Raw genomic sequence first — 16,729 nt, forward strand, 5'->3', positions numbered from 1 at the left:
TTACTCGGACGCGAAGTTTTAAACTGACTAACTGGTAACCAAAGTAACTGCCAAGCGCTTCCGAATATATTATTTCTGGATATAATATTTCCCGATTATGCGGTGTGCGAACAATCGGATACCGGATTATCGGATTTTTGCTGTATTTCATTTAGGCAATGCAAAGCTTTCTGAAAATTATCTACAGTCCTTACTATTAGCGTACTTGTCGATATGGCTCGTACTAATCAGACTCCTCGAAGTGAAGCGGTTCCACCAGACAAATGCACGGATCCGGTTTCGGACACTTCGAATACGGCGGACACTGATATGGACTTGGGCACTGATCATGTTTTTACCGACGAAGAAATCACTGCGATACGAGTAGAAATTCTGAAAGAAGAAGCTGAATTAGAGGGCTGTAAGCATTCTTACGATATACTCTCGGCTAGCAGACCTGTTACGGACCGTGACTACCATACGGATCTTTTGAGAAAGCAAATGGTCAAACAGAAGAAGACGATAGAATTGCTGAGGGTTAAATTAACTTATGCTCTATCTCATGCAAGCTCCACACACACTCACACACTCAACTCAAACGCAAACCGGATGATAATTCAGACAGCGAAGAAGACCCGGACGGATTTCAGAAACCAGTTAAGACAGCTAAAGTACCCAAAAATATACCAGCAAATTCAATTCCCACTCAGAACAGCTTTAACGCACTTTCTCAATCCGACACACATACCACTCAACCACCACAAACAATTAATAGCACACAAACACCAGATGATCGACTCACAAACTACAGCACCTCCACACCAGTTATGGTTACGCCGGCAGATGGCGCCACACATAACCAGTACATTAAAAAACTCTCCACACTCACAGAAGCCAATTTCTATGGAAAAATTAGCGGCGAGTACATTAAATTATTACCTTGCACAACAGACGATCACAGACAGCTCACTTTAGACTTACAAAAACATAACATTGAACACTACGTTATTACACCAAAACACAAAAGACCTATCAAAGTAGTTATTAGAGGATTACCTATCACAACAGAGACACAAGAAATATCTACAGAACTCACACACTTAGGATACACAGTACACAAAGTCGTTCAACTAACAAGATTCAAAACCAAACAACCTATGCCACTCTTTCAAGTACAACTCATGCAGACACACTTCATAGACAAAATCTACAGTGAAACACACCTAGGCATGTTTATCATCACAGTGGAAAAATACATGAACAAAAATATTACACCTCAGTGCCACAACTGCCAACGCTTCAATCACTCTTCAGACAATTGCTTCTTTTTACCTAGGTGTGTTAAATGCGCTCAACAACACAAAACAACAGATTGCCCCACACAAGGTAAAATTGATAATCCAATCTGTGCTAATTGCTCCAAGAACCACCCAGCTTCCTACCGCGGTTGCGAAAAATTTCCCAAAAATACACCCAAAAACACAAACAGTTCACCAAACTACACTTTTACTCCAAAAAACACTACTTCACAAACACCCACACTCACACAAGGTAGAACTTATGCACAAGTTACATTAAACAACACTCAAAACACCAGAAACCAGAACAACAACACTACACCCAGTCCCAACACTTTTACAGACATATTTTCCACATTAAAAGAATTAAACACTATTTTCGGCAATAGTAATATATTTAAATTTTTTATACTTCTTAAACATAACATAGACCAGCTCAGAACAGTCGACACACCAATGGAAAAACTACTCATCTTATTCGATATATGTCTCCTCACATACATGTCAGACAAGCAATACATATGGCATTAGTTGAAGTTCGATGATGACTTGGTGACAATACTTGCACTCGGGGAAAAGTAGCCGGTAAGTAATTCCTAGAAGTCAGGCAGAGTCTGTGCGTTGAGAGAAGCAAAGTTGAGGGCGGTGTCGATGGGCGGAGAGAAAGCTAATATCTTTAATTAATTTTTGGAAGGGAAAAAAAACTGAAAAAAAACTATTCCAAGTCCAAATACACTCTTAATCTTACACAAATTCACTGCTTGCATGAGGCCCCTCAGCTTTCTTCCAGCAATATACTTTTCTCATCAACCATTGGCCACTTCTCATCATGTGACCAGATGAAATTCTACTCCAAAACAGCTTTCTCTCCGCCCATCGACACCGCCCTCAACTTTGCTTCTCTCAACGCACAAACTCTGCCTGACTTCTAGGAATTACTTTCCGGCTACTTTTCCCCGAGTGCAAGTATTGTCACCAAGTCATCATCGAACTTCAACTAATGCCATATGTATTGCTTGTCTAAGACTATGCCTGAGCACACTTATGATCCCAATGTTCGAAAAGTGACGCAAGTTCGACAGGGATAGGACTCTTCAGTCCAGGCGCCCTTTGAAAGGAACGCTATGTTCACGGATGATACTATTAGCGTTTATGTGATTCTTAAGTTTAAGATATCTCGAAATCTCTTGTCAGCCTATGCGATAATTGGCTGAATATGTAAAGAACGTTTGATTTCAGGGTTTATATTATGAGCATTCTTCTACTGCTGTAAAAAATTCTTAAGATAATTTCTTAAACTTACAATTAAACTAGAAAAATATGAGTATCGAAAGGAATAAACGCTAAGTTGGAGTCTAGTGCCGCCCTCTGTTGCCTAAATGTAGTTTCTCTTGTTTGAAGCCAAAATATGTTTCAAAACTAACGTACGCAATAACAAAAAGAGGTTTTTCCCCCTTCTTCCTCTTCCCCCTTTAGTGCAACATTAAAGTAATTTATGAGCACTTCAGAATTCCCGAGAAAGCTCTCTTATTTCAGGAACAAAATCTTTGTCCAATGCTTGGCTATTTATAGTAACATGATTATTAAATGGGATATTTAACGGTATAAAATTTGAAAGACTTGTAGAAGGCTGCTTGTGCAAATAAATTATTATTTAAAAAAAATAATAGTAAAATGCATTTGATTTTTTTTTTCTCTTTTGGATAACAGATTTCAGATTTTTAAAGCTAATATAAAGTCCAAGCATCAAAGTTATCATAGACCTAACCAATAACAACTACAATATTTTATTGCCTTAAATTGTTGTTGAAAGTTGTGAAAATTAAATTCAATAAAAGTTAAAAGAACTATGAAAAAAAGATGCGCATTCAAATTTTATTATGTTTTAGTGCAATATAATAATTAACCATTTTCATAAAACTTTTAAAACCTTTATTTTTATCTTTAATCATCTTATTTCATATTTTAAACTGTTATTTTCTTTTCCTTTATGACTTCGTATGGTTTTATTTGGGTTTTTTACTTTTTTCAGAAGCTTTTCATTGAACTGTTTTAGCCTTTTTTACGAATATTATATGTTGAGAAATTTACGAAAAATATTATATTTTTAAAGCATGCTTTTTAAAATTTAATTTAATTTTTTAAAATTTTCTTTTGTTAAAATTTTTATACTATGGCCTTCATTTATCGCAAAATTTATTTCGAGGCAAATGTTCCAAATTCTCTTGTACCATTTGCATGAGATATTAAAGATCTGTTTTAATCACCATTGCAGATTAGTATGGATATTTAAGCATCTCTGCTTCAGCAAAAGAATTGTTTTATTGTTAATGAATGCACTACAATCAAATAATGCTGAGGAGGGAGGCGTAATTACACATACGCCTTTACTCTTACGTAATACTTCCATATCGTTAAATGCGCTGCAGCTATTTTGAACAGGCCAAGTGCTATAAATATCTTATTTCTGCAACCTAAAAATTTTGGTATAGCTTCCATATTAACGAGACAATTGTAATATAAATAATTTAAGGAAATTAGAGGAAAGTGAAACTGCTCCGACACTTAAATGTTGTACAAATATGAGACATTGCCTAATAGTAATATTTTTTCTGTTGTTCACCTGCCAGTGTCCGAGCATAGAAGACAGCTGTGCGCTTGTAGTTCAACCCGCTTTCAAATATCGGTGAACGAGCTGGCTGCATGAACGTTTTTCCTGGTTTTCCCTACATGTGCAAGTGAATACGAGTCAGTATCCCTTCAGCTATTATTTATTACATATGAAAACATTTGGGAAAATCAACTCTTTACTACAATTTAATATGCTTTGTCACGTGACATAAAACAGCCAACTACAGCGAGCCACTGAGGTTACGATGCAAAGGAAAACATCCGTACTATCAGCACAGTGAGCTGAATAAAAAATTTCTGCTGAGCATCAGGGAAAAAAAAGGATCAAAACATTGAAGCAGATTGGTGGAATACGAACATGAACGATCTCTTGTTTTTTTTGTGGGAGGGAGAAAAAATTGTACGTCTTTCTTTCAATGGTAAATCCGGTAGAAATTAGCTGGGAACAAGCTGATTGTCTGAAATAGGGGGGTGTGTTATAACGCTTTTAGAAAGTCCTCCACAAAGGCATTTTTTCCCTTACTCTATGTGCATTAATTTTTGTAGCATAGCAACACAGCAATTATGCTCTGCTTGGTTTGAAACTGTAATCTTCATATTCTTATAAAGGAAGAAAAATATGTCATACTTTAAAAAAGGAGGTAGATCGCGGTGATATTTAAAAATGTTTTTTTTTTTCATCAGCATACATATTAATAATATTTTTCATTTCAACTTCACAAATGTAGAAGCAAACTTATAAGAAACGCCATGATTTCCGCTACCGTTGACACGTTTTCCCTCTACATTCTAACTACAGTTATATTTCAGATTAATTTTAGGCCTGTCAGTGGCCGTGGGGCTAAAGCCACTAATCCCTGATACTTTATCTTGGATCCTATTCTTAGCGAACGGCCTTTGGTTCTGGAAAGCTTAAACATCATCATGAACATCATCGTGGGCGTACTCAGATGGAAGTATTCGAAGAACTTTGAATAGTCCAAAGTATGGCAATGATTCCAAAATGATGGAGATGTAATGTCTGACATTACATCAGGGGAAAAATTAAATAAACCAAACAAACCTCTTTTCATAATTTTTCAGGTTGCATCAAGATTGTTTATCCGTTTTCAAAAGCAAAAAGTTGCTTAGAATCTATCAGGGTTACATCAGATGAAAGCTCAGATGTCATGACTATGTTGCTACCTACGGTTATTCATAACTGGTGCTAAATCAAGCTTCTTGGTCACAGTTTCAAGGTTAAGAGTATAATACGTAAGTACCATTTTCTCAATATATATACATATGTTACGGTGAAACGCCGAAATCTGGAGAATGTCGACTTTCACCGGTGAATGTCAACATTCACATAGTCTCTTGGTGTATGTCCGAAATATTTTCCAAATACTCTTATTTCTGACTTACACCGGTCAATGTCGATATTCACCATGTACTGATCGTGAATGTTGAACATATAACAGTATTTATTATATTTTCTTCTCCGTAATTCATTCGCGAATAAACGCACTTGAGACTTGAAATAAGAACTTAAGAACATGAGAACCTAAAACACACAATACATTCAAAATGAGAAAGGAAAATAATAGAAGTTAAAAACTTACTTAATTATACAGTACGTTCTAAATGAAAAAATAAAATAACAGTAATAAAAAACTTACTAAATTATGTGATTCAAATCTTATTTATTGCAACAACTTAAACTATTATGGCACTTTAAGACCTCTCTTTTCGACTTTCGCCAGAGCATATCTGTGATTGTCGACATACATCGGTGAGGGTCCGAATATACAAGAATGTAGTGAAATATTCGGTCTCACCGACGTATTTGGTGAATGTTGATATTCTCCGGTGAAAGTCGACATTCTCCAATTTCGGTCTTTCACGGTAACATATGTATAAAACTGATAAAATATTCCAAAATGAATTTTTTAAATGAATTTTATAATATAATAATAATTATTATTTTCGTATAAATATATATATAAATATGAATCTACTCATCTTGAAATACATATCAGTAAAAACATTAGATGCTAATATTCTATAGCAAATAAAAAGAAAAAAATAGAAAGAATTCTTAACCACCAATGGCGAATTTTCTGACTAATATGATCACCTATGGCAAACTTTCTGATGCAATTTTAAAATTTCATGAAATCTCCAAAACAATGTTGCATCGCCATTGTTTCAATAAAACTAAAATCTGCCATCTGCCCTGCTTGAACTCTAACTGGATTTCGGGAAAAAAGTAAGCAGCAGCACCTCAAAATGCGAGTTTAAGTCATTCTACAATCGAGCTCGTAAGCCGATCTACTCGTATCCTGAAACAATTTTTTCCATTGAAATGTATTTAAATACCATTAATCTGTTCAAGCCTCTCAAATAACCACATAAATTTTATAAGTTTTAATATAAGAAAAAATACATTGTATTGTATAGAAAATTACTAAAAATTTTATGAAATATAATACAATTATATAAAAAAATAAAGTGGTTTTTATAAAATTTAATTACTGTACTCCACTTACATACATCGTACCGTCATTATTCTTTACCTTTTGTCATTATTCTACTACATTTTTCTCCACTAGTTCCTCATTTTCATTTAAAGTGCGTTTCAATAAAAACTTTCCAAGCAAATTAGTTTCATCCTCCTTTAAATGAAATGTGCTAAACAAATGTCATTGAGCAGAGCTGTTGCGTGACATGTTGCGGTTTTTTTTTTTTTTTTTTTTTTTTGCGTGTTTTATTTTCAGTGAACTCGGGAACATTATTTCCCCCCCCCCCAGCTTCTCGATCTGAAGCTCATTTAACTTCTCAAACGTTAAGTTCCTCAAAATACACTCATGTCCATAAATTAAGGATAATGCAAAATCAGGCAAAGGAAGAGTTAGAAGCAAAACAAATTTGACTTATTTGTAAAGCTTATTTGTTAAACAAAAGGTAAAGAGCAAAAAAAGATGCTATATGTTTGATATTATTAAAAAAGTTAGCAATTTTTCCTCCCTGGAGCAAATTTAAAAAAAAAAAAAAAACTATTTACAGAAAACCAATATTACATGGTTTGTATGATTGTTAATACATTGTATGTCTCCCAGACGATGCAATACAGTCCGTACAACGCCTAGGCATGCTGAGTATCAAATTATCGATCTGATCTTGGGGGATATTACACCACTCAAAAAGCAATGCTCTCCGAAGTTCCGGTAGAAATGTAGGAGGAGGTTGACGGGCTGCAACTCGTCGGCCAAGCATATCCCACACGTGCTCTACTGGATTCAAGTCCGGTGAGAATGCTGGCCAGTCCATACGGGTGATATCCTCCGACTGAAGGCATTCGCTTACGATGTTTGCACGGTGAGGACGGGCGTTGTCATCCATAAACACAAATTGTGCACCCATGGCGCCCCGAAACGTACATGTTGTTCCAGAATGACGTCTCGATAGATCTGGCCTGTCATGGTTCCAGTTTGAACATGCAGGTCAGTTCTGGAACCCAGAATAATTCCACCCCAAACGAGCACTCCTGCACCACCGTAACGGTGTCGTTCAATGATGTTTTCTTGTTGGTAACGGGTACCTGGAGCTCTCCATATGAAAGTCCGGCGAGAATCAGACTGCAAGCTAAACCTGGACTCGTCGGAAAACATCACACAAGCCCACTGTTGCAGTGTCCACAATGCATGCTTTCTACTCCAGAATAAACGCAGGTGACAGTGAGTTGCAGTAAGTGGAACGCATCTGACAGGTCTACGAGCATATAGACCAATCTGCTCTAAGCGTCTGTACACGGTCTGCCTTGAAATTGTCGTACCGATGGCTCAAGAGAGCTGACGAGACAGGTCTGAGACTGTGCTCTGCCTGTTTCTTTTGGCAGTAACTGCCGAATACCGGTCCTCATTCAGCGTTGTAACTCTGGGGCGACCTGTGCTGTAACGTCTACTCACGTTACCATCATCTTGGAATCGTTTCCAAAGCCTGGAGATGACACTCTGGGCAATTCCAAGTTCGTCTGATACTTCCAGTTGGGTACGCTCACATTCCAGACAGCCGATAATTCTACCACATAAAAAATCATCCAAATGCGTCCTTTGTGTCATAACTATTCGGGTATTGCACTGAAATGCTTATAAAGCGCCTGCGAACAATTTTACTTCTTTGCCTGTATTTCTTATATATCACTCTCTTACACTCTCGTCATTGTGACGTACCATCGGTGTCATCTGGTTACTTCCTGAAATTTGCATATGATTCTTGAAGATGTGTGCAGTGATTTTACAGGTGATATATTTATTTTAGAGTTCGATTTCCACGTGACTTCGAATTATCCTTAATTTATGGACATGAGTGTAATTAACTAATTCTGATCCCTTCTGAGCCTATCAAGCAACTTATTGTCCCGTCTTATAAAATACGACAAGTAAGAAGAAGGTTTAAACAAATCTTTTCATTTAAAACTTTGAACTTAATAAATGCACTACTTATGCTCACAAAGTAATCTCCGAAGCTTCCGGGATTCAACGAACATAAAATATAAATGGAAAATTATTTTGCTTTGAAATTTACAAATGCAAGAGCCTAACGAGCGCTGGCTGAGTTATAAGGTAACTGTGCGAGTTATTCGGCTGTCAAAAGGCTAATGTTGGATAATACATTTCCAAAGAGCTAGATGAGGAAATAACACTACGGTTCGTGCCGTTGCCAAAACTTTCTCTTTCGAAACTTCAAAAACTCTTCTCTCATATATACTCAATCACTTTTCATCCTGGTAAAGGGTGACGAAAAGAAGAATTGAGAGTATATCTAAAATAATTGGATAATGAGTTTATTTAAAAGATATTTCTTCCGCATTCTTAGCATGCCTTCGTGGTGTAATGGCCATCACACTCGGCGCGTATTCGAGAAGTCAGAGTCCCGGCGAGGGCATTGCTTATTTTTCACGTCTCCCGCTTCAAAACTTCCTAATATCTCTACAAATTAACATAAATGTTACAGTCGTTTTCGCAAAAATTTAAACTATTCTAAAACATTCGGCGGTCCTCATTCGGCGTTGCAACTCTGGGGCGACCTGTGTTGTAACGTCTACTCACATTACCATCATCTTGGAATCATTGCCAAAGCCTGGAGATGACACTCTGGGCAATTCCAAGTTCGTCTGATACTTCCAGTTGGGTACGCCCACATTCCAGACGACCGATTATTCTACCACGTAAAAAATCATCCAAATGCGTCCTTTGTGTCATAACTATTCGTTTATTGCACTGAAATGCTTATAAAGCACCTGCGAACAATTATACTTCTTTGCCTGTATTCCTTATATATCACTCTCTTATACTCTCATCATTGTGACGTACCATCGATGTCATATGGTTACTTCTTGAAATTTGCATATGATTATTGGAGATGTGTGAAGTGATTTTACAGGTGATATATTTATTTTAGAGTTCGATTTCCGCGTGACTCCGAATTACCGTAATTTATGGACATGAGTGTATTATGCACACGCGTCCAGTGCAAAGTAACCAAGCGAGAGTAAGTTCGCTCTTCAGTTACAGCATCAACTAATGGAGTTGCAGCGAAATTTCTGATTTTCTACTCACATTCATATATAAACATTTGCTCGAACGCCGGCTCATATCCCAAATATCTCATACGCAGAAACATTCGTATCCAGAGGTACCACTGTAATTGATTCTACACCAATCTACATCCTCAAAAAAGAGGTGTGACATTAAATAATTAATTCCTACAGGTGTAACAAAAATAGTCTTTTTTAGTCTTCAGAGGCAAATTTTCTCTCTGGATTCGTTACGATGTTATTCAAATGATGTTTCCGTGTAATATTATCCTTTTAGATATTCTAGAAATAAATTATAATTAGGTGTTTTATTTTGAATTTAATCTGACAGATTCATCACGCCTATTTATTAACTAATTTTGTTTTAGTTTTATGATTTTTTTTAAATTTGCATTTAAATTCTGTAATAAATGCACTGTATTATAAAAAAAATATTTCTGAATAAATAAAATGGGTGCGTACTCATTAAATGAATAAATAACTGTCATATACAAATATAAGTACATGCATTGTGTCCGAGCTCATAATTTTTGCATTGCACTCTAACCCTCCCCCCGAAGGTTCAGAATTCTTTTCGTTTCCCAACTTTGTTAGATCAAGACAATATTCGCACAAATTTCGCCTTGCCATCTTTTCTTGGAAGTTAACGTAAATTAAGTGTAAAGAATATAATTGTAATTACTTCATATATATTCATTTAGAGACAAATTACTGTCATTTTCTTTCAGTTAACGTTTTTAATTTTGCAACCTGTAAATAACTTAATTTTAACGTGCAGTCAGCTTGATTGCTAAATTCTAGAAACTAGGAACTGCATTTGGATTTTTTAGATTAAACGAAGGTAATGATGCCTTCGTTGACTATTTTCTAAGGAAAACTGGCTCGTATCCATTTTACACATGGGAAAAAAGTACGAAAACGCCCAAGCAGCCAGCCTTTCGCCGAGATGCGAACCCAGGTTTGAACTATCAAATTCACCTTTTGGTAGCTAGTGGGCAGTAAAAATTAGGGAGCCATTGACATAAACATTTAATTCTAAACTATAACTTTACTGTTCAAGATTGTATACTTGAACTAAACAGATTTTACTCTAGAGATTATTAAATTGGAAAATAGGATTTATGAGATTTAAAAAAAAAATAAGAAAGTGCAAGGGAATTTACGATTGACGAAGGTATAATACAAATACTCACCTCGTCAGCTGAAGAGACGGGCTCTGAAAATGAAACAGATGACATATTTGTACGTGAATTAATATATTAACGTGAATTAACGACCTGGCTTCGATTCCTGGTGAACGGGTTGGTTGCATGGATATTTCCATGGTTTTTTCCATTTGCGACGTAGATACAAAGCTGTTTCCCTAAGAAAGCCCTCCACGAAGGTATCCCTCCTCTTTGGTAGATAGCTCTCACGTGTTTTGCCGTTAATCAAGTAAACGAAACCGTTCGCGTTGATTTGAAACCACGTCGATTTAGCTGTGTTCAGCGGTTTTACTGCTCGGCTGTTGATAGCCTTGAAGTTTTAAAACTTTTGTAATTTGATTCATTTCTCTAATTGTTAACCGGTGTAAAACAGATTACTACTTTAATCATTTTTTTTTACTGCCCTTCATCTGTCCTTTACATTCAAACTGCAATCAGTGTACTTATCATTACATATAATAGTAATGTCGTATCTCACTAAAATGACTAAAATATCACGCATCTAACCATAATAAAATGAGTTCCAGAATTTTTGGTGTTGTATGTACTTTCACAGATACGTACATGTTTAGTAAACAAAAAGACACTGTATTAAGAATGCTGCTATTAGTCTATTTTGAATTATTAAAAGGTTTGGCTCTAAATAAAATGGTTAACATTTGTAAAATTAGGATGCAAATAAATGACGATTGTAATAAACAGGACCACCATAGTTCAACAATTGCAAATAGACGGTGAATTAAATTTGTTAGCAGCATAAATACTGGAATACTGCATATCTAATGTGAGGTGCCTTTTTCGGCTTTCACTTCTATTAAAATTAAGCTGGTTTGAATATAGAAAAGCACACGAGGACTAACTGCCTAAGAGGAGAGATGCCTTTGCAGGTGATTTTCTAAGGAAAATTGGCTTGTGATCACGCTACACACATGGAAAACCACGAAAACAAACCATGCAGTGAGCTCATTTGCCTGTGTTCGAAAACCGGGTCGAACTATTAGTATTCAGCGGTCTTAACCTCTTGGTCATTGATACTTTGATACTTTTAAATCGTACTGATCCACAGCAGAAGATTTCTTATCCTTCTCTTACCAGTTCCTTAATAAGTCCCAAACGGGCCTGGCGGAGGTGAAAAACATCAGCAGTTTTCTCCAGGGAGATAGAAATAGATGGAGCAAAGAGTGTGAAGAACCTTGCTTCTTTTAGAGAAGATGCCTGACTGGAGTGCCAAGGAAGGAGAGGTCCAAAAAGCAATCTACTAGTCACGTGAGGAGAAGGGGCGAATTCGGAACATTAGATCAGAAAATTGAAGTCCGGATCATAATATTACAGTCTATGTGTTGAAGTATTAATTAATACCCAGAATGAGGAGAAAATGAAATCTACGATTGAGGGAAGTCAGTTCGTGAGGTTCTGCTTTATGAATGGTTGGCCTGATCACGAAGGCCATAATGCAAAACATGTGCAGCGAACGGCCTGATTTATTTATTCTCTGGTGTTCGTAGGCTAGACATTCGTAAAATTTGCAGGGTTATTACTCATGTTCCTGTTGTAAAACTTTTCATTCAATCTATTGATGGAATCTTGTATCGTTTCCATTTTAAGGTCCGAGTGAAGACTTCTGTTCCTGATAAAGTAGGGAGCAATGGTGATGAAAGGTAAAACCTTATTTTGAAGAGTCAGAAGTCGTTTACTTTCGTTTTCACTGGGGTTCGCCCATTGAGGGCGGGACGCGCAAGTAATAATCGGAGGTATGAAGGAAGTATACAGTCTCGTTTTCAAGTTGAGAGGAAGATGTTCGATTTTTAGTAGTGGGAAAAGCCTGAATACAATGACATAAGCTTTGCCACACACTCTGTATATGTGGACAGACCAGGCGAAATTTCTGTTGAAGGTGATACCCAGATAGATAGCAGAATTCATGCTCGGGACTTGGGCTTCAAAGAGCTTAACCTAACGACGTGATCGTGTCCCTTTTCTTATATTTCCTTATTAGCAGGATTTTCGATTTTTCTGGTTGGGTGCACGTCATCTACCCGCTGCACCATTTCTCGATTTCTGGATTTTTCTCCTCTATTTTTGCTAAAGCATAGTTTTGTTTTCTCGATTTGACGACGAGAGCCATATCGTCGGTGTAACAGGCCAGAAGAGTATTAGCATCTCCAATAAAGTCAGGAGAGTCACTTGTGTAAATAATATTAAAAAAAGCGGTCCTAAATTTGACTCCTGGGAAATTCCCGCGTGAATAGGCTGACATTGGAGATTTCTTTCCGTACTTAACCGTAAAAGTTCTATTATCTAGAAATGATTTGATCGTTAAAATCAGTTCCCTGGGGATTCTGAGATGGAACAGTTTGTAAGCGAGCCCTGGATGCCAAACTCATTCGAAAGCTTTCGACACGTCTAGCATCAAGATTGCAGCGCTTACTTTGTGTAGAGTGGAACCGATGAATTCCGTGAGGCGAACCAAGTGGATAGAAGTGGAGAGGCGTTTTTAAAAACCGAGTTGATGATCAGCTGGAAAGTTCAGATTTTCCTGCATTCTATTATATATTAGCCGCTCGAGAATTTTGTTTAGTGAAGACAGCAAACTAATTGGTCTGTAGTTAGCTGGGATATTCTGTGGTTGTCCTAGTTTAGGAGACATAAAGATGTTAGCTTGCTTCCAGGCTTCGGAAAATAATGATTATGGTGACAAGTATTGAAAATGCCCGTAAATTTGCAAATAAGCTTGAACGGCATACTTTTTAGCATTTGATTAGTGATTTCATCTTTTCCTGGGGCCTTATTGAGTTTCAGGGATTTAAATATAGTATTAACTTCCTGCAGAATGGCGAAATTACTGCCGTTATATGCACTGGGCAAGCTGAGCCAGCTTTGGACAAATCCAGAACTTCTGTGTCCGACACGTTATCCGTGGAAAATGAATTCGGAATAAATTGTCCGGAGAGAAGATGATCGGCTAAAAGTTCAGCCAACTCTATCGGAATATATCGGCTCGCGTCGCATTTGAGCGGTTTTTTGCATGTGCTTGGCTGTTTTTGCGACTTTGTCAACGGCCAGATGGCGCCAGCTTCGTAGTTCAACGTTTCAATTTTATTTTGCCACGTACTGCTTCTGTGAGCTTGAATTTACTGTTTAATTTTGCGATTAAGCCGGTTGATCTCCGTCTTGATATTGGGGCCCAAGTGCGACCAAAGTCTTTACGGAGACGGTTTCGAAAAGAGTAATCTCCCTGATATTAGACAGACGGGAGTTTGTGCTCGTGCTGCAGTCGAACAACCTCTTTCGTGGCTTGAGATTTAGCATTATAGAGGAATTTAGAGAAGTTTTTAACAGCATTATCAATGCCTGTATTGTTTTTAAGGGAGCCAATATCCAATGGAGTAGTTGTCAAGATATTATAAAATAAATTCCAGTCTGTGGTTTTTACTGACGCTAAGTCCTTGGGCTTAATGACGCCGAGGTAAGTGTTCGAGATTTGCAAGAACTAGCCGTTCTTCTTTCTCCTAATAAACTTAAAATAAAATAACTTTACATATAAAATTCTACAGCGTCATATTTATTTTCCTAATCCGTAGAAGTGCAACAAATTACAACAAAGATCAGATGGTTGCCACTCTTGCAGTGACAAACTATGAAAAGAAAAATAACAAATGAGGCTGGGTTCTAACAATACTCCCACCTTTTGATTGATGACATATACTTAATCAATCAAAACAAAATATAAAAAATATTGTCCATACAAATATTAAGGCTAAATAGTAAACAAAAGAAAAAATAAAGTTCTTAAATTTCTACTCTAAAATAACTCAAGTAGTGTTCAAGTTAGAAATCTAGATGGAATTTTAATTTGTCGTCCACTTCTAGTCATGACAGTCTTAATGTCCTTTGATAAATCTGCAGCTGCATTATTCTTTGGTAATTTTGAGACTAAACTGTCTTCACCCTGCGTCTCAGTTTCATTTGCCTCATCTGACTCCAAAGATGAAGGTATTTCGAGAGGGAATATTCTCTGGATTGGTCGAACTAATTCTCCAGACGTGGTTTTGACACGAATTACTCGAATGTTGGCGTCCTTTCCGGGATATAGTTCAATTACTTTTGCTAGAGGCCACAACACCTTGCGTTTGTCATCACATTCGATGAGAACTATATCCCCGATTTTTATCTGTTGAGAAATCGGCACTGTAGATGGACGTTGCACTAGCAGGCCGAGATATTCATTTCTAAATCTCTTTCTCAAGAGCTCTCGTAAACTCTGCAAATGTCTCAGTTTCTTGTTGAAATCAACTTTATCATGATGATCCAAGTCAGGAACTTCAAAGACTGGAATTTCACCTAAAAACAAGGACGGTGTCAAAGGAATGAGATCATCAGAGTCCTCTGACACATTAGTGAGTGGTCTGGCATTCACAGTTGCTTTGCAGTCGCACAGCACACTCATCAACTCTTCATAATTCAGACATGACTGGCCTAGGACTCGACGCAAAAGCTTCTTAATCATTTGAACAAGTCGTTCCCAAAAGCCACCCCACCATGGTGCTGCGGGTGAACTGAACTTCCAATCGATCTTGTTTGTGGCGGCTTCTATCTCAATGGTATTCCAATTAATCGATCTCAAGAGCTTATTGGATCCGACAAAATTGCTTCCCTTATCGCTATAAATTATCGATGGCCTCCCTCTACGGGCAATAAATCTTCTAAGACCAAGTAAAAATCCTTGAATTGAAAGGGACAAAATCAGTTCCAAATGGACCGCCCTGAAAATAGCACATGTGAAAAGTAAAATCCAAGCTTTTCTTTTATCCTTCAAAATTAATGGGCCAGCTAAATCAACGTCGACACTCCCGAAAACACGAGCCTCTCTAACTCTGTTTTTCTGGTAGAGTAGCAGGCAGAGTCTGTAGTCGTTTACCTCCATGTCTCCTGCACCTGACACATGCATATAAAAGTTTTTCGAATCGTAGCTCTACTTTTCAGGATCCAAAACGTCTCTCTAAGTGTTGACATCAGTACGTGAATTCCTGCATGAGACATAGAGAGATGTTTATCAATTATCAGTTTCTCCACAATCTTATGATTCTTCGGAAGTAACATCGGATAAATAAAATAAAATTTTCATGGTCTTTCCTTTCAGTCAACCTAGACCTGACACGTAAAATGCCTTCGTCATCTTTGAACACACTTATTGACTTCAGCTTCTTAATATAATCAGATGAAAAAGAATCATGTTGAATAATCTTCACGATAGATTTCTCAGCCCTTATCAATTCATAAACTTTTAACTCTCCTGATTCTCTTTCTTCTTTCCTCTTTCGGGTATTTCCTATGAATCTGTGTATTCACCCAATCATTCTAAGAATTTTCTTATACTTTGAAAAATAGCCAAAGAATTGTGAAGACATATCGCTAACATTGCTTAACGAAACTATAACTGCTTTACGTTTTCCAGTATTAACCTCTTCTTTATTATCGATTGGGATAGAACGAGGCCATTCTTCTTCCGGCAGTGCCAACCAAGGTGGGCCCTCCCACCATCTTGATTCAATGAGTTTCTTCACAGAACATCCTCTTGATGGCATATCGGCTGGGTTTTCCGCACCTGGTACATGATGCCAATTTTCACGATCCGATAGGATTCTAATTTCTGAAACTCTGTTATTCACAAAAGTGCTCCAAACTTCTACGTTCTTTAACCACAACAGTGCTGTTGACGAATCGGTCCAGTAATATTCCTTTGAAATTTCGACCTTAAGGTTCTTCTTGACAAATGATGCTAATCGCACCCCAATAAGACAAGCAAGCAATTAAAGTGGTATACTAATTTTTTTCAAGGGAGCCACTCGTGCTTTGGCTTGCACTAAGGTAACTTTTTTATTTTGACTTCTCAAATATACTGCACTTGCATAAGATCCCTGTGAAGCATCGGCAAACGTATGCAATCTAAAAGATTGTCTTTCGGTCAATGAAAGTAGTCTGGGAATCTTCACAGAGGATAACAAGGGCAATTCTTTGACCCACTTCAAGAATTTTCT

At 37.1% G+C, this 16,729-nt stretch overlaps 1 long non-coding RNA gene across 1 annotated transcript in view; it reads left to right on the forward strand.

The window, feature by feature from the left end:
* Nucleotides 1–2,128: 2,128 nt before the first annotated feature.
* Nucleotides 2,129–16,729, forward strand: part of LOC118192796 (uncharacterized) — an 85,745-nt gene continuing 71,144 nt past the window's right edge. Inside the window, exon 1 of the long non-coding RNA XR_004758820.2 lies at nt 2,129–5,162. This is a non-coding gene — a long non-coding RNA (uncharacterized LOC118192796). The remainder of the gene's footprint in view (nt 5,163–16,729) is intronic.

This window comes from Stegodyphus dumicola, chromosome X1 (genome assembly GCF_044657685.1).
Source record: "Stegodyphus dumicola isolate Sdum_Otavi_A_Nest chromosome X1, ASM4465768v1".
NCBI lineage: Eukaryota > Metazoa > Arthropoda > Arachnida > Araneae > Eresidae > Stegodyphus > Stegodyphus dumicola.